Here is a 24,310-nt window from a genome sequence, read left to right on the forward strand (position 1 = left end):
TTGCATTGTGTAACTATAGATTGCACTGAGTAAAATTGAATTGAACTGAGTAAATTTTGATTGCTTTGAGTAAATTTTTGATTGCACTGAGTAAATTTTGATTGCAATGAGTAAATTTTGATTGCACTTAGTAAATTTTGATTGCACTGAGTAAATTTGGATTGCACTGAGTAAATTTTGATTGAACTGAGTAAATTTTGATTGCACTGAGTAAATTTTGATTGCACTGAGTAAATTTTGATTGCACTAAGTAAATTTTGATTGAACTGAGTAAATTTTGATTGCACTGAGTAAATTTTGATTTCACTGAGTAAATTTTGATTGCACTGAAGAAATATAAATTGCATTTCATTCCTCAATTTTTGAAAATTCAAAATACTTGAAGGTTGTGTATACTTCTGAGAATTTAAGAATCTGGTCCTAGTTTTTAATGCTTAACTGAAAACATTTCTATTCGAATGTTAAATTAAAATGCAAAATTTGGATCTGCAATGATAACTATAGATCCAGCTGAGATTTATATATTTGTCATTTACACTAGTTTAAAATGTTGTCTGAAAAGTGTTACATAAAAATTGAAATCGCAGTAAGCAATTTTTTCTAAGTTACTTTCCTTCAGTTGAGATGGAAAACTTCTGTACTTTGTACTCGTATAACTTTCACCTAGAAAATAAATCAGTAAAAATGAAAACCATGAAAGTAATTTCTTAAAGAAACATTCTAATTTCTACTTCAACCAAATATTTTTATCAATCTTTTTAAACCAATATATGATTTGCTATGCTCGAAATGGCATAAACTCTGAGGGTTTAGGAAAATGGTTTGGAAGAGACACGATAGATGATTTGATAAACGTTATAAAAAATAGCTTTCAGAAATCTTAGCATTTTTCTTGTTAAAATAACTTTAGAAAAACTGATTTTTTTTAACCTCAGGCGTTCCTTGGATAAAAGAGTACTTCGTTAAAAACAATTTTGTATCTAGGAATGTGTCTTTTAGTTGGAAAAAAGTATAGGAATGGTCTAAAGTACTTGCAATCGGTGCCGCGAGCAATGATTAGAGCTACTCGAAGAATTGCCTACATTACTCGAAACTTTTTACATTTTTTAAACAACATATTATTTTAAAGTGGTACATTGCAAAACTATTGGAGTTAAGAAGTTTTAAACAGCTCGTACATCATGATTTATTAGGATATTCTTTTAGATATGCAAAATGCAATTTTTTAATTACGTTTTTTATTATAAGACAGTATAAAAATAGCAAAAAAAAGAAAAAAATATTTTTTTTCTTCTAATTTTACATTACTCTAAAGTTAGAGATCACATTTTTTTTTGTAAAAGTGTATATCCATATACGAGGGAAATTCAATTTAACTTATATGGATACATTGGATCGTACCTAAAAATGTCAATTTTCGGGTAGACTATATTTGAGGGTGCCCCTTGATTCTCTCCAAATTGTGATCGTGATTGATCGCCAAGCTGGACAATGTTGAAACCCAATCGTGATTTTGATTGGTTTAGATTTTAACGTTATTTTTAAATGTTCAACGATATATGTAATTTCAGAGGTCCGTTAGTTCTACGTTGGATACTAGCTGGTAAGGTTACTTTTGCTTCTGGTCAATAACATAGAAGGTATGGGGGCAGTCATAAAAAGGAAATTTAGAAGAAAATGTCACCGTCGGTCCGGTGCCACAGACGCCATTTTCGATTCGTATTTCGCCGAATTTATGTGGCGATGGAGGTACACCGATTCTATTCATGATAAATTTAGACAGTATCTAACTGCTATTAGAGAATTCCGTGCACCTAAATCTGAGGATATTCAAGCTGAATGAGGAAGTGAGTTTCTTTTTTTTCCTTTTCTTTCTGTGCTTGCTCCATTAATTCTTGTTTCGATTCAAAATGCATTTTATTGGGTTTATTAATTTTGCTTATATTGGGTTCATTGCAATTTTATAAAGTTTTGGCCGATGTTTTGTTGACATTTTTCATTGTTTTATTGAAATATCATTATGTTTCGGCCGCCACTCCTGCTACCACGGTGTTCCGCGCAAACAGGAATGGCGCCAATCATAAGTCGCCAATTTCGTCAAGGGGCACCCTCAAGTATATTTTAAAGGTGTGATAACTCTTAATACGAGTGAAATTCAATTTAACTTGTATAGATACATTGGATGGTACCTAAAAATGTCATTTTCTTATATGACGTGCATATAGTTAAGAGTTTTCTCTGCATGTGAAATCCTAACCCTCGTGCAAGGTTTCCCCAACACTAGCATGATCATAAATGATTCACAGTCGTGTATCTATTTCTTCTATTTGGTTTCAAATTTAGACATTTGTTAAAAACAAGTTACATTTCGATGGTAGTCACAAGCTTTGTGTTAGAACATCGCTCTGAAATAAGTTTTCGTTCGGTTAAAAAACAATACTATTTATGTTTGGTATAGAATACAAGCATACACTCCAACTCTACGAAAATTATTAATAGAAATCAATAAAAAATTTATTGATCTATACTGGTATTGATCTATCGAATCTAAAAGAGTAAATTGGTTGCATACATGCAAATTGAAACAATTACAAATCCTCAAAATTTTAATGATTTTAGAGTTTTCGATTGACAAAAATTGATCTGATGGTATATTGAATTCCATAAGCACCATTCAACGTTTTACAAAAACTGGTATAGACGAACAAAATACCTATTGATCAAAATTTATTGATACAAGTACGCTTTTCTGGTGTCAATTAAACTCTGTTGACATCAGTGTATGCATTGATAAAAACAAGTATAGGCCAATAGAACACTTATTGATCAATATCCATTGATAACAGTAAACTACTGATGTCAGTTGATATCAGTTGAAGTGTGAATAAGACCAAGTAGAGACCAATAGAATACCTACTGATTGATCTATTGATACCAGTGAACTACTAATGTTAGTTGACAACAGTTGAAGTGTGAATAGAAACAAGCACAGATCAATCAAATTCTATTTGAAATCTACAAATGTTTTTATTGATTTCTATTGATCATTTTTTGTAGGGAACTTCTGCGGAATTTCGGTTGTCTTAGAAAATAATTTTTTCCATTGGTAAAAAAGGTAATGCATTGACATTTTTATAAATTAGAGATAAGAGAATTCTATACATCACTGCATGTAAAAAATTTAAACACTCATACTAAAGACCAGATAGAGAGTAGGTTATGCTCAAGAGTCTTTGCATAGATTTTAAGAGATCTTACAGTTTTAAAAATTTTGGTTTTAGTATGATACCACAAATAAATATATTTTTCAACGTTACTGAGAGAGTTACTTTTGGCATTTAATTTTGCCTCTCTCTCAATAGAAAAGGTTTTGTTTTATGGCTTCCGAGGTCGGTACTCCCTGAAGACGTCGGTTTCGGTGGTCATATTTTTTATTTTTATTTCCTTCGTTTTCTTTATTGCTATATTTATTCTTTCTTTTGAAAATTCTGCTGCTTTTAAGCGCGTTTCTTTCAAAGTAAGTTTTGTCAATACAGAATTAAATATTTTTATTCTTTTTCTATTTATTTTAGGTATGAAGAATGTTTTCAGATCAGTAATCAACGCTTTCTGACTTTGCGCCATGTTTATTTACAAATGATGAACCAACACGAATTCTGAGATTCGTTTCAACTTTGAGCATGTCACTATACTCGACAATAAGTACATGGAATTATCAAATTTGACTATAGATGTTTCGGAGCTATTTGCGCTGTTTTTGTTCAGTTTTAAGAAACCCTTTTTAGTGTATAAATTTTATTTCCAAGAGCTTTTGGTTTAAGTTCAAAGGTTTTCCGGTAGATGGTAAGTGTTTCGATACATTTTGATGTATAAAAGTTTTTTTCCTTCTGATTACGACATCTGATTGTGGCTGATGGTGATCATTTCAAAAATATCATAGATTTTCATTTCATTTGAAGCATTAAAAAGAATTTTGCTGTTTTTCTTTGATTTGAAAGTTTGCTCATTTCAGCGAAATGTGTGGAAGATACTATTTCAACAAGAGCTATGAGACAAAAACTTCATGCCCTGTCACATAAGTTTTCTGCAATTTTTTTTCCTTCATAATCCTAAGCGTTTTCTTATTGTAAATTTTTGAGAATCACATCTGTAAGTATTTCCCGATTCCATCGACTCTCGAGATTTTATCTTGTGTGACTCGAATGATGCCAAGACTATTAAGAAGGGAATTTACGTCTCAAATTTTCTGTATTGGAGAAAGTTATTGATAAAATGGCAAACATTTACTTTACTTCAGATTGCGATTTTTTCCATTGCTTCCTTATCGAACAAAAGTAAATATCTTTTTTTTACAGTGTGTTAAAATTTTCATTCTAAAATTATAGTAAAATAACTGGCAGCTGTCTGTCCATTTGATTAACCGTAAAGTTTACGGTAAAGAACATTTCTTTTCCTTAATGGTTTTGAAACCATTTTCAAAAAGTATGGTAATAAAATCATGAATACGAAACTATACGGTTTTTTTAACCATTTACAACTAGCACTTTTCAAAAACGCAAAAAAAAGTTAATTATTTTTAACTAGACATAGGTGCTCCGCTTAAGGTAATGGACATTGGAGAGTGCCGGACACTGGAAACTCTTCATATGTTGAAGGGAATGGGGGAAATATTGTGGTGTCAACACTAGGACTCGAACTCCAATTCTGCCGGTCATGTGATTGACAGATAAGCCTCCCCGGCTATGATATGTACGTAATTGCAAAGAACTAAGTAGATTCATTTGGTGGTTCTAGTTAGTGCGATAAAATACGGGTTGTTTAACCGTATTAGGGGAAAGCAGTTAATAAACAGTTTTTCTCACAATTAACAGTTCGATTACTATTTTATTTATTGTTATTTTACCGTTTTGATTAAATATGGTAAAATAACCATTCAATAAATTGTTATTTAGCCATTTTTTCCGAGAAATTTCTAACAGTGTAGTAAGATATTTACGAATTACGCATTTATTCAGAATATATTATAATGGAACGAAATTTATAGGAATTCAAAGTATTTTACATTAAAAATATTTTTATGCACTTCATAATTAATTGCACTTATTATTTCCCTTTATGCAATTATTTAGGCATGATTTACAACAATATAGGCTTAAAGTTATTTTTTTATTTAACGTATAAAAAAACGTAAGATAAAGTTTAAAAAAACATATAAAAAACTTGTTTTTGTTTTCTCAATCTCTTTACATTTAGTACTCTCTAAAGTCATAGGAAAAAAAAAAGAAGGAAAATAAGAAACATTTTTAGAGAACTTCCAGAAACATTTATTCCGTGTTTAAAATCGATTTCTGATTTTGATTGCTTGGAAAATCCATGGCATCAAGTGACGCATACAAAAGAAAATGAAAGAGCTCTTAAGCGTTCCCCTGTGAATTGGACTTCTATTTTGTAGCTCCCATAGGAATCTGTTTGTGAGACAGGATTATGTATGTTTTCAGGATTGCATTTGGGATGTCAGAGTGAATGAAATTTTCTCTTGTTGAAATAAAGTATGAAAGACATTTTCACAAATAATTTTCGAGCCAAAGGCTAAAATTTGATAATTCCGAAATCGATGCGTGTTAATGTTTTAAAAGCTTCTCATATGAAAACAGAAATGTCAAACTTAATTTCATAAATACATAATATACAGTTCATACTAAATTAATTTATTTCAATTCTTAAATTATTTTTAATTTTAAACGAAATATTTTGCTAGGTCAACTTTAAATTATTATGATTTATATGACTTCATTTGCTAGCTAAATTTTATTCTTTCGTACACCGAATTTTTTTTTTTCTAATGCTCGCCTGTGTTATCATCTGTCAATTCAGGCATCTACAGGGAAATTTTGTTCACCTCTCTTACAGGGGCACCATATCAGGTGGGCCAACGTCGCTCCCACAGTAAGGGCAGATAGTACAGAGAAGGAAAGAACATCCATGGCTTGCCCGGAATTCGAACCCAGAACCTTTCTGATGCAAGGACAGTTTCCCTCCCCCTACACAGGTCGGTCGGCACACCGAGGATATTGGATGTTCGAAACTACTGGAATAAGGTAAAATTTACAGTATTTCTGATTGTATAGGAATACCAAAATCTTTTTAATTTTTACTGAATTTTTTTGGTAAAAATTATGTAGAATATGGTATTAAATAGAATGTGGTTTCAAAATGTGCGATAAAATTGGAAGGTTTGATAAAATTTTGTAACTTTATCATGACATCTTAGCATGGCATAAAAACAATTAGGTTAAATTTACTTTTCAGTTTTGTATTTCTTATTAAATGTGTAGTAATAAGAACTATAGTTTTGAAAATCAGAATTTCCCCGGTAAACCAATACTACATGAACGTAGAAATTACCAAATGAATGGTTTAAATACCATATATTTTGAATTTATTAACCAAATTTCTTATTTTAATTTCCTTTTTTTATTATTAGAAATGACCTTATAATACACAACGATAATTTTACCAGTACTGTAATTTTTTTACGATACTTTCTTTCTTCGTGTGTGAATAGTGTTTATTAGTTTTTCGTAATTAAGGGGCCTCTTCATACAGAAAATCAATTCTATATTCCTCATGTTAAGTAACTAAGAAATTTATGAACTATTTTATTCATTTATTAAATTAATAATTAATATTTTGGAATATTTTTTTTCATTTTTATTCTTTAATAGGAATTTTTTTAAACGTATCTGGAATGTAAATATTTTAAACATTTTCAAAACAATTACTACAACTTTGATAAAGTTTTGAAATTTCTAAAAACCGTAAATTTTTATATCTGAGGTCAAGGTGCAATGAAATAGAGCATATTTAAGAAAAATTTATTCAAAAATATTAACTAGTTATTAATTATGGCAATTTAGAGTAAAACGCAGTTCATTTTTTTTTAATTGGAGGTTTTAAATTAATTAGTAGTGAACAGCGAAGCGGCGAGAACGTGAGACAATTTTTTTAAACGGTGAGAAAACTGTTGAAAGCAGTGAACTGTAAACAATGTATGCCGTTTGAGCAATCGGCCAAAGATGTAATTTTGAAACAAATAAGCCTTTTTGTCTGTGCGTTGTTTTTCTATACGGAACACAATATCAATAGGAATTATAATATGAATACTTTAGAAGCTTTTCTTTTTTTTTTATTATTTTTTTAACACTTATGCCACTTAAAAAAAAGAATTAAATTTTCTATATTTTTAAATACAAAGAAAAGAATTGTAAAATACGAAATAAACCAATTTTGAAATAATTGTTTTTTACGAAACATAGTATTTTAATGAGATAAACACGATACATTTATTAAATAAAAATAATTTATTGTCGATTTCATGCTTTTTATGGTGACTAAAAACATTTACAAAGAAAGCAATTTAGAACTTAAATGATTAGTTAAACTGAGTGCACGTTTTACACTTTTATCGCAAGAGTCATTTCATTAAATTCTAAAACGAGAACCATTTTCAGTCGCTTACGCAAAATAGGTCAGAATATGCCTCCAGCGTTAACATTCAAGGGTGAACGCTATTTTCATTAAGACTCACAGGAAACGATGTCAAGAATTAGAATTTTCAGAGCAGGAGAAATGGCAATTCATCAGTTCTAAATTCTCCAACATCAGACGTTATTGAGAACTGCTCATTTAACCATTATATTTAGTTCAAATCTCGAAGATACTAGTCGAGATTATCTTTAGATAACTGAATACAAATTCTGTTATATTCTTAAAAGTGAGTATCTTAAATGATGGTGACGAAGATAAACATTTCAAAATGTGTAAATTAGATTTCCCTAGACGCACCCCATTCATGTCGTCCTGTTGAGTTCGATAATCAGTGAATAACACATTGAATCTATGCGTCTTGGATGGAAGTCCTCTTGCTGGTTGTGGTGTGGAAGTTTGGATACAGGGATACCAGATCAGACGCTGGCCTTGTCATATAACTAGGGTCAAAATTACATGGCATTCCTGGCCGTTAAAAGATAGAGCCCTGAAAATGGGGCTAGGTGTTTATTCGTAGTAGGATGCTGCTGCTGATTGTTTAAATCAACTTTTGCACAAACATTTGTGTCAAATTGCAAGCGAATTGGCAAAATATTGAATGCACTTGACACTTTCAAGCATGATTAAAAAAGCAATGGGGGAACTAAGGGGCCAACATAATATAGAAATTATTTGAATCAATCTGTAAATCAAAGGTTTCAAATAATGTATAGGTTGCATGTTTTTAGAACTTCCTTTTAAAAAGAGTATCAACATGCATGAAAAGCTGGATTAAAACACAGAAGTATCTAATGATCAAGCGAAATGAGCGCGAATTGGGAAGCAATCCGACAGAAATTTGTAAAACAGTTCCGAGTGTTGACGAGTGCTTTGAGCAGAGGGTGGACTCCCCAGTTGATTAATAATTTGCTGGAGGAAAAAAAATGGAGGAGAGTTTATACAAAAAATTGACGTGTAAGCAAAAATAAATAGATGAGTACTTTAAAGATGGTTTTTGCAGGTAGTTGCTATGGCAATTGAGAGAAAAAGCTTGTATTAAAAATTCTATCCCAATTGAGGAGATGCTACCTGTGGAATCAAATATGTGTTAATGCACTCAAGAAATTTTGAGATCTTTTAATTGCATATTTTTCATTTTTCAGTTACCTATCTGCTTAGTGTAAAAAAATAATGGAATTAAGAAAGAGATAAATTCAAAGAGATATACGCTCCGTATAGCAAAGATAATTGTGTTGTAATCATAGAATTTGGTGGGCAAAGCAATTAGAGATTTACCTCAGGTACAACAGTAAAAATAATTGTCTAAGACATGATTTTAACGATATTGTAAATTATAGTATTTCATGTAATTAATCTTAAAATGAAATAGCCAAACTGACGAGGAAATTTTGTGGTTAATGAATGTTTCATAGTAATCTTTTTAATTTCAGTTATTCAAATTTAAATAGTTAAAGTGGGCCAGAAAAGGTTGAATCAGCAGTTTTATAATATCAGTTGAGCATCATTATTTCTCCTTAACTTTGTGGAAAGCGCGTACCAAACTTTTCACACAAATTTAATTATCCCCTTGGCAATGTAGTTGCAATTTTGCAAGCTCTCGTTTCACGCTAATTTAGAGATCTTCCTTAACATGTGTTACAAAGTTCCTGCCGATTTTAAAAAGAAGATTGCCCTTCTGTGTCGTGTTTTGACTTAATCTAGTTTTAATATCACCATTTAAACAAATTACGTGGCGCAATAAGAAGGAAACCATTTCTAAGTTTCCCGGATGTTGTTTAATTTATTTTCTTTAGTTATTACAGACGTAACAGTTAATAGATTTTTAAAACGTGGTGTTCCATGTGATACTCATAAGATTTTGACATGCTTTCTTGTTTACGTCAATGGAATCTTCAAACCGACATTACGATCACTTTCTGACTATATGAAGAACTCAGCCACAGCAGTGGTTCCCAAACGACAGCAGTGGTTCCCAAATGGTGTTCTGTGAAACCCTCGGGTTCCGTAAGAGAGCTAAAGTGGTTCCAAGACTATTTTTAAATACTTTTTTAGTTAAAACTTTTTAAAATCTATAATTATATTTAGATCCTACCAATAGTCCCTCATTTACTTATTATTTCGATCACTTTTATAAAATTATGTTAAATAAAATGGCAATAAGAGATAAATGACAAATTTTTTTAAAAATTTATATAATTATGAAAAAGCATGCTCTTATAAAAAAATGCAATATTTGACCTTGCGCATTATTTCAAATCAAAATAAAATAATTAAATTCATTAATAGAGTTGAGGGTTCATAGGGTTGATTGTTTAGGGTTCCGTAGCAGAAAACAATTATGAACCGCAGCTAGAGGATTTCTGTGCGTGATGACAATTACAGTTTCAACCGTCTCCTGACTGCTACAAGGAGAATTGATCTCCAAATACAATTCATGGTTAATTGAAAATTCGACTACAGCTTTGTAAGGTAAACAAATTCAACTTGTGGTTTTCAATACAACATTTTGAGAGATGAATATTTGATTGGTTACATAATTAAACATACTTACACTAATTTAAAACTTAAATATTAATATTTTGAGTCATTCTTCTTTATACTAAAAAATCGTAAGTGTGGCTGCTGTTATGGGTGCTCAACTTTACGTTGCAATTTGTTTTGCTGAACGGAAATTTTTTGACTTAAATTTAAAAATACTAAACTAAAAATGTGCAGGGAGTGTGATGTGACTGAAAAAATAACATTTGATTCACTTATTTTAAAGTTACTGGAAAGAGAGAAAATTAAGGGGAATGGTCAACGAAGCAAAAAGGGGCTAGAATCTCCCAATCACTGTAAAAAATATTAAATAATTTGTTTGGTTTAACTATTCAATTGCCGCATAATTTTAAAGAAAACGGCCATATAGGTGCCCATTTTTTATTCAAGAAAATCATACAAAACTAATTGTATAGATAATATATGAACTAATTTTTAATTTCTGAGTCAATCGTTAGCTCAAATTATTGATGAGTGCTGACATCTACTTTGAAATAAATTATGTCTAAGCACATGGCAAATAGACTGGCACTGCTAACTGGTGTATATATTAAGAAATAAACATGATTACTGGCACAATAACATAGATTGCTCTAATCTTTCTGACGCGTTACAATTGAACTCACCAGCCCGGAAATATCACGGGCACGAGAAATAGAGGGAAAACTTCACCCCTCTATTTTTACTGGAGCCAGAATGAAGGGGTTAAATATGTGTATTCATATGAGTTAAATCTAATTTATCAATATTTCATTTCTTGAACAAAAATAAGGTGCGTGGAAAAAATAAGCGTTAACACGTTTCTGATTATTTTTACACCTTTCAGGCGTTGTTTTTACACTTTCATGAAACTAATGTTTAGCACACTTGTAGAAAAATTGTCTCAACCTTGAACCCTAATATCGTACTTAGACAATAGTAGGGGGCAATTTCACTGCTAGCTTAATAAGGCCTAAAAATCTACCATGTTTGTATCCATGACAAACCATAGTGAGAGAAAAGTTCATTGAAGAATGATGATATAGTTCAATTTATCATCATATTAAGGTTTTATCTAGTTTGAATGATATTTTGGTTCAATATGCTACACATTATCGAACATGGCAAATGCTTCACAAAATACCAGAACATTTTTATGTTTTGTTCGCAAGAAAATAATGATATTTTAAAACATGAAAACCACTTCAGATTTTTTAAACTTTATAACTCATGTTATATAAAATTTCTTAAGCACTTCTATAAAAGTGGTTAGTACTCAAGTTCATACTTTGTATGAAATAGATAAATTATAATTATATAAATGAATAATTTAAAACGTAAATGAAATAATTGCAAAGAAAAAATATTTATTTTATGAATATACAAGAGTTTTTCCAGAATTCCTTATGTTATGAAAGCCTTTAAACAAACTCTAAAGGTGTTTATGATCTGTTATTTTTTGAAGAAACCGGGTTAGAAGAAGGAATGTGCTGAAAAGAAAAAAAAATAAATTTCCATTTATAGAGAAAAATTTAAGCCCTAAAAATAGCAACGATCAACTTTTTCAAGAGAGTAGAAATCTTTTGAAAAATACATGAATATCTAAGTTATGTATAGAAGAAGAAAAAATGGCTCACTTTTTGCTAAAAATATTTTTGTAAAATTCTTTTACCTCTGTAAACACGACAAAAAACTTGTTATGCATCAAATATGTGAGAATAGACTTTGGTTGGATAAACTAAAACAGGTATAAAAAGCTTTTGGTGAGATTTCAGCTGAAATATTGTTCTTTTAAACTTCCCTTCTAAGAAATGCTTGTTCTTTTCAAACTTCTTTATTTACATTTTTTGAAAATACATTCTCTTACTTTAAATCTTATTTTCGTTCGAAATTCAGTCAGTTTACTTATAAAGCCGTGATGCTGTCATTAAAAATAAAAATTGATGGGATTGGAATCTATCTTGAAATTATATCTTGAAAATATTAAACTAGCAGGGACAAGTAATCAAATATATCAAGTTGTAATTCTATTAATCATTAATTTATATCTATCGAAATTCGATTGATTATTATTATATCGATTAATTATTATTATATCGATTAATTATTATTATATCGATTTATTATTAATTAGGAATGTAGAAATAAATAAAAGTTTGAATTTTTTAAATTGTCATCCTTGATGAAACAGTGAAAACAGTGCGATATTAAACAAGTATTAATAGATAAATATCAATAAAATGTTAGAAAATAAATATTAATAGGCAAATATAAATAAACAAATATGTATGAATGAATATTACTTTATAAATTTAAACTACAAATTCTTACTAATACGAAAACTTTAATTTTTTTGTCAACTTATGTTTTCTCATGACTGAGTGAGTAAGCGGAAAAATAGTAGCAGATATTTAAATATAGCTTTTTAAAGCATTTTATTGGAAAATTAAATTTTAAAAATAAATTCTAGTATGTATTTATATAGTATGTCTTCTTTAATCTTGCATTGAAGTTAAATTTTTGATTAAGGATACAATTCTTAACTAAACGTAATGAAAGGGTGATTAAAAATATATTCAATACAGTTTTATTACAAAATTTGGAAAATTAAATAACTTTTTGTTATATTTTATGTAAATTGCATTAAGTTACTTAATTACAAAAATTATAATGTTTACTTAGTTAATTGTACAAATACTCGTATAAAATACGTATTTTCATTTTTAAGTAGCAATTGTATCAAAAATAATCGAAAAGTGTTATCGAGTCTCAAGTTTAGGCTACGTTACAAAGTTAAAATGTATTGATAAAAGTATTTTTTACTCGTATTTCTGAAAAAAAAAATTATTTTAAAAACTCTTATATGAGGTAAGTCAAGTTTCACTGAATATTATAAATATAATGCATTATAGCTATATTCATATTATGCCACATTATATTATGAAATCATACTAGAATAGTAGTTGTGACAGTAGTTGTAGTAGAATAATAGTAGATGAGAGTGTTATCGAGTCTCAAGTTTAGGCTACGCTGCAAAATTAACTTTTTATGATGAAAGTATTTTTTCACGTTTTCTTAAAACAATTTTTTTTAAAAACTCAGGATGTAAGTAATATCCACTGAATATTATAAATATAATGCATTATAACTATAATCATATTATCCCACATTATACTGTGCAATCATAATCGAATAATAGTAGTGTCCTATAATTCTAGTAGAATAATAGTAGATGTGAGTGTTATTGATTCTCAAGTTTAGGTTTCGCTACAAAGTTAATTTTTTATGATAAAAGTATATATATAGTATTTTTTCCCGTATTTTTAAAAACAAAATATGTTTTAAAATCTCATGATGTAAGTCAATTTCCACTGAATATTATAAATAATAACTAAAATCATTATAACTCTAATTATAAATTATAACTATAATCATATTATGAAACATTATGTTGTTCAATCATAGTAGAATAGTAGTTGTGACAGTAGTAGTAGTTGAGATAATAGTAGATGTGTAGGAAATTATAATAATATTTTTAAATTTAATTAATTTTTATAGAATACCTAAACGTACAAAAAAGAAAACTGGATTCTTAAAATGATTAATTTTAAAAAATGAAGTCAAATTTTGAAGGGATTCTGTTTAATTGTAAAAAAAGCAAAAGATAATATTAATCATGAATAGTTTTGAAAGTAACCTATTTTATTTAAAATAATCTTTTAATTTAAATTTAATCTGAAATTTGATCTATTTTAGCTGCATGTAGTATCAATCTATAATTAATATCTCATTGAATATTCCTCTCAGTTAATTATATACAGTGGCTTGATGCAGTAAGAGATTACAAGAGTTAATATTTATTGTGACGGTTTCATCAGAATGCATAATGAGGTAGCATGGTTTGAAATTACGCAGCTGCATAGAATATACATCCCATTGAATTCCTATAATAACTAAATCTGGACTCCCAGTATAATGAAAGCCGATTGCTATAAACTTAATTCTGATGTTGGTTGTGTTATGACTGTTTCACTGTTCTATTTAGGGCCTAGGACAATACCAAAGGGAATGAGTTCATTGATATATTTCAATTACATAATAGGATCTACTTAGGATAATATTACGTTACATCAGCGATAATAATTTTTTTTTTATGTTTCGTTTGAATTGTGAATAAAAGCAACAAATATTGGTTAATTCACGAGAATGAAGTGGACAAAAGCACATTTTGAAGGATTTCAGTTCAATCCTATAAGACGGCACAAAATTTACTCAGTTTCAGTTCTATGAGTACCAACTAGACTGTGGAATAAAGGTGTTCCATGCATATGACCACGTTAACTACCTAACTAGAAACGGCGGTGGCTCAGGGGATAAAGCGTTCGCCTCTGAGGCTACCCCGGTTCGAATACCAGTGGTATCTGGTTGATTCGAATTCTGCTCCCAGCTCCCATCGACCGCAGTGTTGGAGTAAAATATCTTCAGTGGTAGACGGATCATGGGTAAGAATCTCTTTGACGTCCTGTTAACAGTGGAAGGCCTTCCTCTCCATGTAACGCGAATGAGGTTTAGTTTAACCGAAAAGTTCTAAACGAAAACTAGTTTGCCCCTATGCTTGATCCGGAAGTTCTCTTATCATATGGGTTGGGTTCAAAAGTACAAGGCTATACAGTTGAACATTGGTAGTCGTAAACTCAGAATTGGGTCAACTGTTCAACACCAGTAATAAAATAAAATTAAAAAAACACCTGACCAAGCTCAAACACCTAATCCAATTTTTCAGAGTTCTATCTTTAAACAATGATGGTGGGAGTTCCACGTAAGTTTGATTTCAGTCAAACGACGAGGACAGCTTCCGAACTGGTACCATTCTCTCCAAACCTATGTTCTACAACCAACGAGAAGATTTTCATTCATGACAATTTAAAGGTGCACCTAGCTGAATTTACACTCCGGTTGTTTTGACGGATATCAGACACGAACGCATGACATCCTGCTCCTCTCCAGTAGAGTGAGAGATGCCTTTACTTTGCCAGCGGAAAGTTAAATGCTGGCCACAATGCCAACATCATGTAAATACAGAAATAGTTTTGAAAATTTGGAAAGTCCCTTTACCGTCAACTATCTATTTCTGGAGTGCTTTGTTTTTCAAACAATAGATATTTTAATCCTGTAACCATAATGTAATTCACATTAAGATGTTAAAATTAAAAGCACATAAGGTGATTTAGTATTACATGTGTGTATTGTATGTATTTACTCTACGGCAGCAAGTATGCTCGTTGAATCTGACAGATAATTTGAAAAACAACAGTTTATTGGCATACTTTTGGTTAAGCAATATTAACTATGCTTGTCTTCGTATTTCAGAGCAACTTTTACTAGTTTTGGGTAGGATTCTACTCGGCCTTCCTTTTTTGTTCCATTCCTTGAATTCATTGAACAATGGAAGTTAGTTTTCGTTCTGAAATCCTTTTTTGTAAGTCTGGCCTGGCATATATCCATAGATTGTTTATATGTTTTTAAGATCCGGAGAGTTTCCTGGCTCAATAAGAGCCACTTTTTTGATCAACAATTCCTATATTATTCTGGGGAGGATTATGGCATTGAGCTAAAGTTTGTCTAGCAAAAGTTCTACTTTTAGATAGAAATTTTTATTTTACTTTGGTCTCATTCGAAGATTTTATAGCTATGGTTGCCATTAATCTTTCTTTTAAAAAGAATATATGGTCCTTCCCCATTGTATGAAAAGCTTTCAAAAAGCATTTTCGGGCTCTAAAGTTACGAAATACGGTTTTTTTCTGTAATAGGACTCTTAATTCAATTAATACGATCACTACTGTAACAACTAATTTTGTACAGTACGCAAAAAGAAAAGCTCTGAGTAAGTTTTGTACTTTTGATTGTATTTTCACAAACCAGGTGCCAATCTTAATGGATCGAATTGATGACAGCATATACTTTAAAACTAATTATTTGAAATGACATTTTTTGACTATCCGCAATCTATTATGAAGAGAAAATAAAATGTACCTTTAAATTTTTGTTTCTTGGGAACTATTCGACTGATTTCTTCCAAATTTTGTTGTAATTTATAATTAAAGAATTTAAAGAAGTGTGAGTGTAAAAACTTGCGCTCCTTTTGTTTCAGAGAATTATCGAAAATTGTTAAGTGCAAAGAGATTAAAATAATAGTTATTAACTGTATTTTTTTGCAAAGCCTTACCCTTTGTGTTTTTAAAACTTTTTCCTACATAGCTTTGTAAACATAACTTTTGGAAAAACAAGTAATATAATTGTATGCAAAAAAGTGTTGATTTACGTTAAAGCTTTTTGAGACCAAGAAGGAGTTGTACTAGATAAATTAAATTTAATAGACTTGCTTTTACGACTAAAACATGATGTCTATTCAGATGCCACACTTGGCGTATAAGTTTGGAGCTAGTTTCCCCTCAGTGAACATGCAAACCAGGGTTGATTCAAATACGTGTTCCACAGTTCGTAAGTGTTATTTTTTGTTAAATTTTGGGATAGTGAATTGCTTGTTAATCAAGAATGCCTTTAAGAAGACGGAGAAGCAATTATCAACAGCTCACTGAATTTGAACGTGGTCGTGTAATAGGGCTGAGAGAAGGTGAATTTTCTTTTTGCGATATTGCAGAAAGTCTGGCGAGAAATGTATCAACTGATCGTTGGCTACAGTGATCAAGGAAAGGTACTGCTTCAAGAAGACCAGGTTTTAGGCTGCCACCTGGCACTGCTCAGAGGGAAGAGCCCTGTGTACGGGGTATGGCTGTGGAGCACTGTACTGCGTCTGAGCATAGCCACCGAGAGTGAAGGCCTCTCAGTAAATTTGTGACGTCATCCTCTGACGGGTTAGCGAAGCATAAGACAACGCGGTATTCAGTTTTGTATTAAGAGAAAACTATAATAAATAATTCAAACTTTTGAGCCACGTAATATATTTTTGCCTCAGCTAATTTAATAGCACTTAAATTTTTTTTCAAGTGGTGAATTTTNAAGACCGGGTTCTGGGTCGCTAGGCGGCACTACTCAGAGGGAAGACTATCGTGGACGGCGTATGGCGGTGGCTCACCGTACTGCGCCTGCCTCAGAAATTCGAGCTGCAGTTGTCATTGTTACGACACAACGAATTGTTACAAATCAGTTACTTCGAGTACAGCTCCGAGCAAGACGCCCTGTAGCTTGCATTACACTCACTTCAAACCACTGCTGTTTACGACGTGAGTGGTGTCGAGTTAAAGCTTATGGGGAGACAGAGTGGAGATCTATTGTGTTCTCGGATGAAAGTCGACTCTGCCTTGGTGCCAGTGATAGCCGTATATCGGTTAAAAGGATTTTCCAACAGGATAACGCATATCCTCATACTGCTGTTGTAACCCAACATGTTCTACAGAATGTCGACACGCTGCCGTAGCCTGCTAGATCATCAGATCTTTCACCAATCCAGCAGGTATGGAGCATCACTGGACGAGAACTTCAGGGCCATCCATAACCAGCATTAACTGTCCCTGCATGACTAATCAAGTGCAACAGGCAAGGAACTCCATCCTCCAAAATGACATACGTCATCTGTCAGACACAATGCATGACATTTGCATGCTTGCATTCAAAATTCTGGTGCTTACACCTGCTATTAAAGTACCAGTATTTCACATTTGAAATTATTTTTCTCTTAATTGCATTGACCTGTGATTTTGAAACCTTAATCAATTAGATATGCAACTTAGACAAACGCATTGCCGAAATTTACTTACTCTACAATATTATATTTTTTAAATATTCTCTGAACAGTAAAAATGTCATTTATTAAGTTAGCTTGAAATGAACCCATGAAAATCTGATCAAAGCAGTTATAATTTTTTATCCAAAATTATTGTTAACTCTTGTAGCAGTCTGTTTATCCAATGAACCGTAGTTAGCGGTTAGAAAAATTTTCTACTTTTAGGGTTTCGAAAACGTGTACAATTAATATGGTTAAAAACTGTGAATGCAAAACTATATGATTTTGTAACCATTAGCAACTTGCATAATTTCTGAACCGTAGAGTGGAAATTTAATAAGGCACTAGAGTTAGGTTGCAGTTGAGTTGTGTTTTGTCAAATAAACCGTGAAATATGGGAAATAAGAAAATATCCAGGTTACAATGCTGGACTTTGAACTCTAATTCATCGTGTCATGAGGTTGATAGATCAGCCCCAGCGGTTAAGTATGTGCCCATCTTCAAGGAACTAAGTGGCCTAGTTAGAGCGGGTAATTTTCGTGTTGCTTAACAGTATCTGGTAAAAATAGACAATACACGAAATCTCTTAAAATTAACAGTTTAAATACCATCCTTTTAGTTATTATTTAACAGTTTGGGTTAAATATGGTAAAATAACAATAATAATAATTGTCATCGATCCATTTTTCCGAGAAATTTATAGCAGGATATATCAAGAGTTTTTAGAGTATTCCTTTTGCTCGTTTTCGTACTGAATAATAATGAATTAAATGTACTGTTTTAAAAATGCTTCGTAAAATCAAAATTTCCTAATCATTATCATATGTTGTTTGGATTTAAACTCAGTTCTGAATGAATAAAATTTTCCTTTTGTGTTTCATAAAATATAGTTTTTGTTGTGTGAAAGAAATCCAGAAAGTAATGAAATCAATGCAAAAAGAACAACCTTTGTGAAGAGTGACCAGAATTCGCAATTGGTTTTTATTCTTTCACATTATTACATGTATTCCAGCCTCATACTCACGTAAAATGTATTTCTAAGCAAAGCGTTTGGAATAAGAATCTTAGAACAAATGTCTGCTGACAAAAGAACCTATATTTCTTTTTATAGCTTTTAGATGTCTTAAACATCGTTTAAATTATAATAAATTTCTGATCTGTTCAATTTTAAAGTTAGCCCAGAGAGCGTATTTCCTTCTGGATACTTCTTTTTTCTGAAAACTCTATTTAAAAAATATATTACACTGTTTGTAATCAAATTAAATTAACAGGGAAAACAGTTATTCCTTAGGGCACTTTTTAGATCTAAATATTAATTTCAATTATAGTTAGATTTATAATCTAAATTAAAGACTTAATAAACATTAATATTAATTTCTTCGTATAGGGTGCAATATAGGAAATGAACACCCTGTTTAGCTTTTTATCTAATGTTTGGATTTTTCTGTACTAGGACTCTATCTTAATGGCTCGAGCGTCTAACTTTAAATATCTATACTTAAATAGACTTATTAACCTTAATATACATAATTTCTTAACTTTGCAACCTTAATCGTATTAATTATATGTATACTATATTTTAAGTTACGAAATCAGACAGAAGGGGGTAGCCGCTATCTGAAAAATGAGGTCTCAATTATCAAGATAAGAGATTAGTTGAACGTTTGGAAGCCTTAATGTTAATATCTTTTTTTTGCGTATTTCATTTTATATTGAGAACTTTTATGCAAACACTTATAAAATTTGTTTACTTGTTAGTTTTTTTTGTTATATTGTTGTATACAAAGGTAATTCTATACAAAAATAGTTTTCAATGACTATTTTTTTCTTTTCTTTTATTTATTAATGGACGAAAAATTTTAAATCGTAAAGAAAACAATTTTTAAAAGTCGTATGTATACAAAGTTTGACTACTCGTTAACTATTCAACTAATTTCCTTCGAATTTTGTACATTATTATTAAATATTAACTAATGAATTAGTTTATTTAAGGTTAGCGCTTCGAACCGTAGTCTTTTAGTATGAGAAAATCCAATCATTAATTCAAAAGTTATTCAGGATGTTATATTTATTTTGTGCATTGTACTGTATTGTTTTTACACAAACAAATTTAAAACGAAGAAACTAACTGCCATTTTAAGTAGAAATTGCAAATTTTCAGTGATACAACTCACTGTAAGAAAGTATTGTCAAAACGTCAGTATATGGTAAAATTTGTAACATTCCTGACTCTTTATTACCATACTGTTTGGACAGTTTGGTAGTAATTTTATCACGATATCTTAAAGCACAGCATGAAAACCATTTTTTGGGGGTAAAATTTTCTTTTCAGTTTTGCATTCTTTACTAAGTGTTTGGTATTAACTCTAGAAAGACTGAAATACCTATATTGCGCAAAAGTAGTCAAAATGACTGCATTGGGAAAGAATCAATGACTGTTGGGAAAGAATGAATGTATAAAGTAATTTGGTTAAAATTAATTATTTAATAGTTTTGATATTATTTTCAGTTATATAACTAGCTATTAGTAAATATCAACAATAAAACTAATTACAAAAGTCACAAAATTCTAAGAAATTGCGTCATTATATACATCATTGTTTTTCTAATTGAAATTATAAAGCATTCAAAATGACTTCCTTAGGCAATCTAGTGTTAAGAACTATAATTTTGAAATCCAGAATTTCAAGTGAGCCGTTACCATAAGAAGGAAAACATTACTTAATAAATGGTTTAAATACCATAAATTTTAGTTTTATTACCACAATTACGCTTTCTTTTTAATCAGAAATGTTACCATACAAGTACGGTAATTTCACCAGAAAATATACCAGTTTTTTCTCCGTGCAATTAGCTTTTTTTTTTAAAAAAAAAACGAGGTATTGTGCCTTGAAGCCAATTTAAGGCCGAAAAACATTTTGTTTCCTTACGAAATTAATTTAAGGAAATTTTTATTGCAGATGCATTGAACAATGAATGAAAGTTTTAAATTTATTTAAAATACGGAGAAAAAAATATGCTCTAAACTATGGGGGAACACCGAGAAGCTCAATCCTTTTTTCCCGAAACGCTTTAGTAATACGCCATCATATTGATCATTAAAAACTTGTCATTTCTAAATTCATTCAACTGACTCAAACGCAATAGTCGAAAATGTAATGGAAAATAAACTGTATTAATCAATGCAGTTTAATTTAAATAACAATTAATTAAATTCAAAACCCTCTTGAAATCTAGAGAAATTTCTGGAGCAGCTTAACTAGATCCACTGTTTCGTCACAATTACAGTTTATTAATAAAGTTTAAGCACCAAGAAGACAACTTTCAACAACTTTGAAAGGATACTTAACAAGCTGTAACCTAACTCGAAATATATTTAGCCGAAGGCAGTCTAGAACTGAAGCTTATCTTGCAAACCATAAAGTTAAACGAGGTAGATAGCTACAGATAATCAACTTTCTCAAGTTTTGTTTCACAAGTGATTCTTTTCGTGCTTAAAATAGTTAATGATTCTTTAAATAACATCAATACTCGTTTTATGCTACTTTATAAAAATTAAATGAAGGATTACATTGTAATGAAGTAATTAATAAAACATGAATAACTATTTTTATCAAAGATAGTGACTAAAGTTTGCATGTTAGGCTTTCATTAAAATTATTTATAGAATTTAGGTTATATTATTGATATTTGATTTCTTAATGTTTTTTGTTTATGCTTTGTTGTTCACAGTCTTTTGATGATTGCGTATTATTTCAACAGTAAAATGATTTTCAATTAAGACTTGGACTCAAAAATTTTGTTAATTTGTATTACTTTTACTATTTTGTATTAATTTCGCTCAAAATAAGTGAAAAATATTACATTTAACATTTAAGCAAGTATGTTTATAAAATACAACATTACACACAGATGTTTGTTTCCGCGTTAAAGTTAAAATCTTTTAAACACGACTTACTTCCAAATAATAATTTTTCAAATTTGAACTTATTTGCCGCTATTTAGATGTAAGAGAAGCAGTTATTATCCATTGAAATTTCTGTACTTTACAAAATCAGTTAATGATAAATTTTTGAATATGATTGAGAAAAAAATTAAACTACATATGTAGGATTTTATAAAATACAAATATGATTTCTAAAATAAAACAGATTTTTTAGTAACTGTTTTCTTATAATTAAAATGTACCAAATATAATTATTTCTTGTAATTAGAGAGATTAGAAAATATCTAGAAAAAATATCACAGTTTCGCCTGCGTTAAAGGGCTAAAGTCCTCGTTTAGTTAGGAAAAAAATAATAATGCTTTATAATTCTTTGAAATTAAAAGGATTTTTTTTTAGATTTGTAAAGCAGTTAAGTTTAGTGGTTAATTGTTTTAAGGGAATATATTAATACTGAACATTTTTGTGTTTTAATATTTCTTAAATTTTCTTTTTTAATTATTTAAACTAATGAAAATTGCTTGTGTTGAGCTGAAAATTTGAAATTCCGTAAATTTTGCAGATGCAAAGGTACTTATAAAAAATCTAAGAGCAGACAAATATATAATAATTCTTTATCATTAAAGTAATCTGATTTCAGAATGGTATTGGTATAGTTTTAGTCAGAAAAAAGAAATGAATAAAAAACTTAAAATATCGTGTGTTCTATTTCCAAAATTGTGATTCAAAAATTGACTTGTATTTTAGATTCTTTGAAAAATAATGCCAAGAAATGTAAATATCGAATTTCAGTTTAAATGTGAAAATTAAATAATGAAGATTAAAATCATGTTTAAAATTTTCTGCCATTAGACTGCTGATTCCGTTCGGGTTAAAAGTACTTAAATAATTAAGCACATATCGCGAAATGAGATTTAAGAACAATAGTTAGTTATTAAGTGGCTGGGTGGAGCAGTTGGTTTGTCGTCGGCCTTCTGAGCCCAAGTCTGTTAGTTCGATCCCCGGCCCAGACACCGGATTTTCGGGATGCAGAAAATCCTCAGCGGTCATGTCGTATGATTATGCGGCATGTAAATGATCCCTGGAGTCCCTTATTGGCTCTTGGCATTTCCGGCAAAATTAAAATTCCTAGTGCACTTTAGCATACAAATAGAGTCTCGGTGCTGCCATCTAGTGTGGCAGAAACTAGACGTCCAAATTAACATGGCCAACGGTATCTCACCCATTGTGGTGGTCGTGAAAGAGTGAATACCACTTCTGGAAAACGCACTAGGTCTGCTCATCGTGAAGACTGATTGTGCAGCTCATAGGAAATAAAAAAAGTTAGTTATTAAGGGGGTGGAATTTGCTGGAAAATAAATTTGATTCGACGATAAATTGAAGCAAAATTTTATTGGTGATGAAATGATAATCAATTCTACTTTTAGAGGTTTCTAAAGGTTAAAATTTGCATTGTCATCAGAGATGATACTCTAATTAAAATTCGATTGCTTTAGATTGTCGGAAGAATTGCTGAAATATCGAGTGTAATATTCCACACTCAAAGATACAAAAGTGAGTTCGCACACTGCGAGAAAAAGTACAGTCAAAACTATCAGAATATGGAAAATAAATTTTACCTTGTTTCTGGCTCCATGGAAACATCAAAAAGCTTGGTTATTTTTAGCGAAGCCCTTAGGTAATGAATTTGGTAAAATTAACAATAAAATATAGTTTTATTATATGAGTCAAAATATGATAAATGTAGACATGACATAAAAAATATTTCTTGGATTAAATTCAAATTTCAGTTTTTTATTTTTCCAAATGTGTGGTAATAAGAACTATAATTTTAAAAATAGAATTTCCGGTAAATTGTTATCGTAAGAACGGAAACTGTTACTTTATAAATGGTTTAAATACCATCTATTTTTGTTCTATAAACTAAATGCATATTTTTGTGAACCGGGAAAGTCTTTACCATACTGTGTGTTAGTTTTACCAGAATTTTTACCTTGCAGCACTATATCGTAATTACATCTTCCTTAATAAATAAAATTTTTGCAGGCCAAATTAATTGTATAAAAGCATGGAACACTTTACTTATCTTATACTAGTTTTTTTCATTTAAAGAAAGGAAATAAGAAATATTATTTTCTTTAAATGCTTATTTTTTGTGATAAAAATAATACATTAAACTGAACGTAGTTTTATGATGCATAAAACAAAATGCTCTTTTCAAACCAGGCAGCTAAATATTAAAATCAGAGAGAGATATTTATGCTTCAAACTAACTAAATTTATTTATATTTCCACATACTCTTATCCAGTCTATTTTTTCGGAGAACTACAAGTTTTGTGTCTAAAAAATTTCCCTCGTATGATTTTTCAATTTTGAAGGAATTCTTCCGACTCGATTGAAATTGAAAAACATAATATTTTGATAACAATCTGTATAAAATGTCTAACATTCTTAAATAATTGAAATATTTCGTAGCTTAACTATTACCTAGAGTATAGTTCAAGTATTTTAAGTTTCTAGTTTTTCTCATAATAATTTTCAGAATATATATATACAT

General features: G+C 30.2%; 1 long non-coding RNA gene across 1 annotated transcript in view; it reads right to left on the reverse strand.

Annotated features, from left to right (window-relative positions):
- Window positions 1-447: 447 nt before the first annotated feature.
- Window positions 448-24,310, reverse strand: part of LOC122269321 (uncharacterized) — a 91,929-nt gene continuing 68,066 nt past the window's right edge. The window contains exon 4 of the long non-coding RNA XR_011636368.1: window positions 448-663. This is a non-coding gene — a long non-coding RNA (uncharacterized lncRNA). The remainder of the gene's footprint in view (window positions 664-24,310) is intronic.

This window comes from Parasteatoda tepidariorum, chromosome 3 (assembly GCF_043381705.1).
Source record: "Parasteatoda tepidariorum isolate YZ-2023 chromosome 3, CAS_Ptep_4.0, whole genome shotgun sequence".
In the NCBI taxonomy this organism is placed as follows: Eukaryota; Metazoa; Arthropoda; class Arachnida; order Araneae; family Theridiidae; genus Parasteatoda; species Parasteatoda tepidariorum.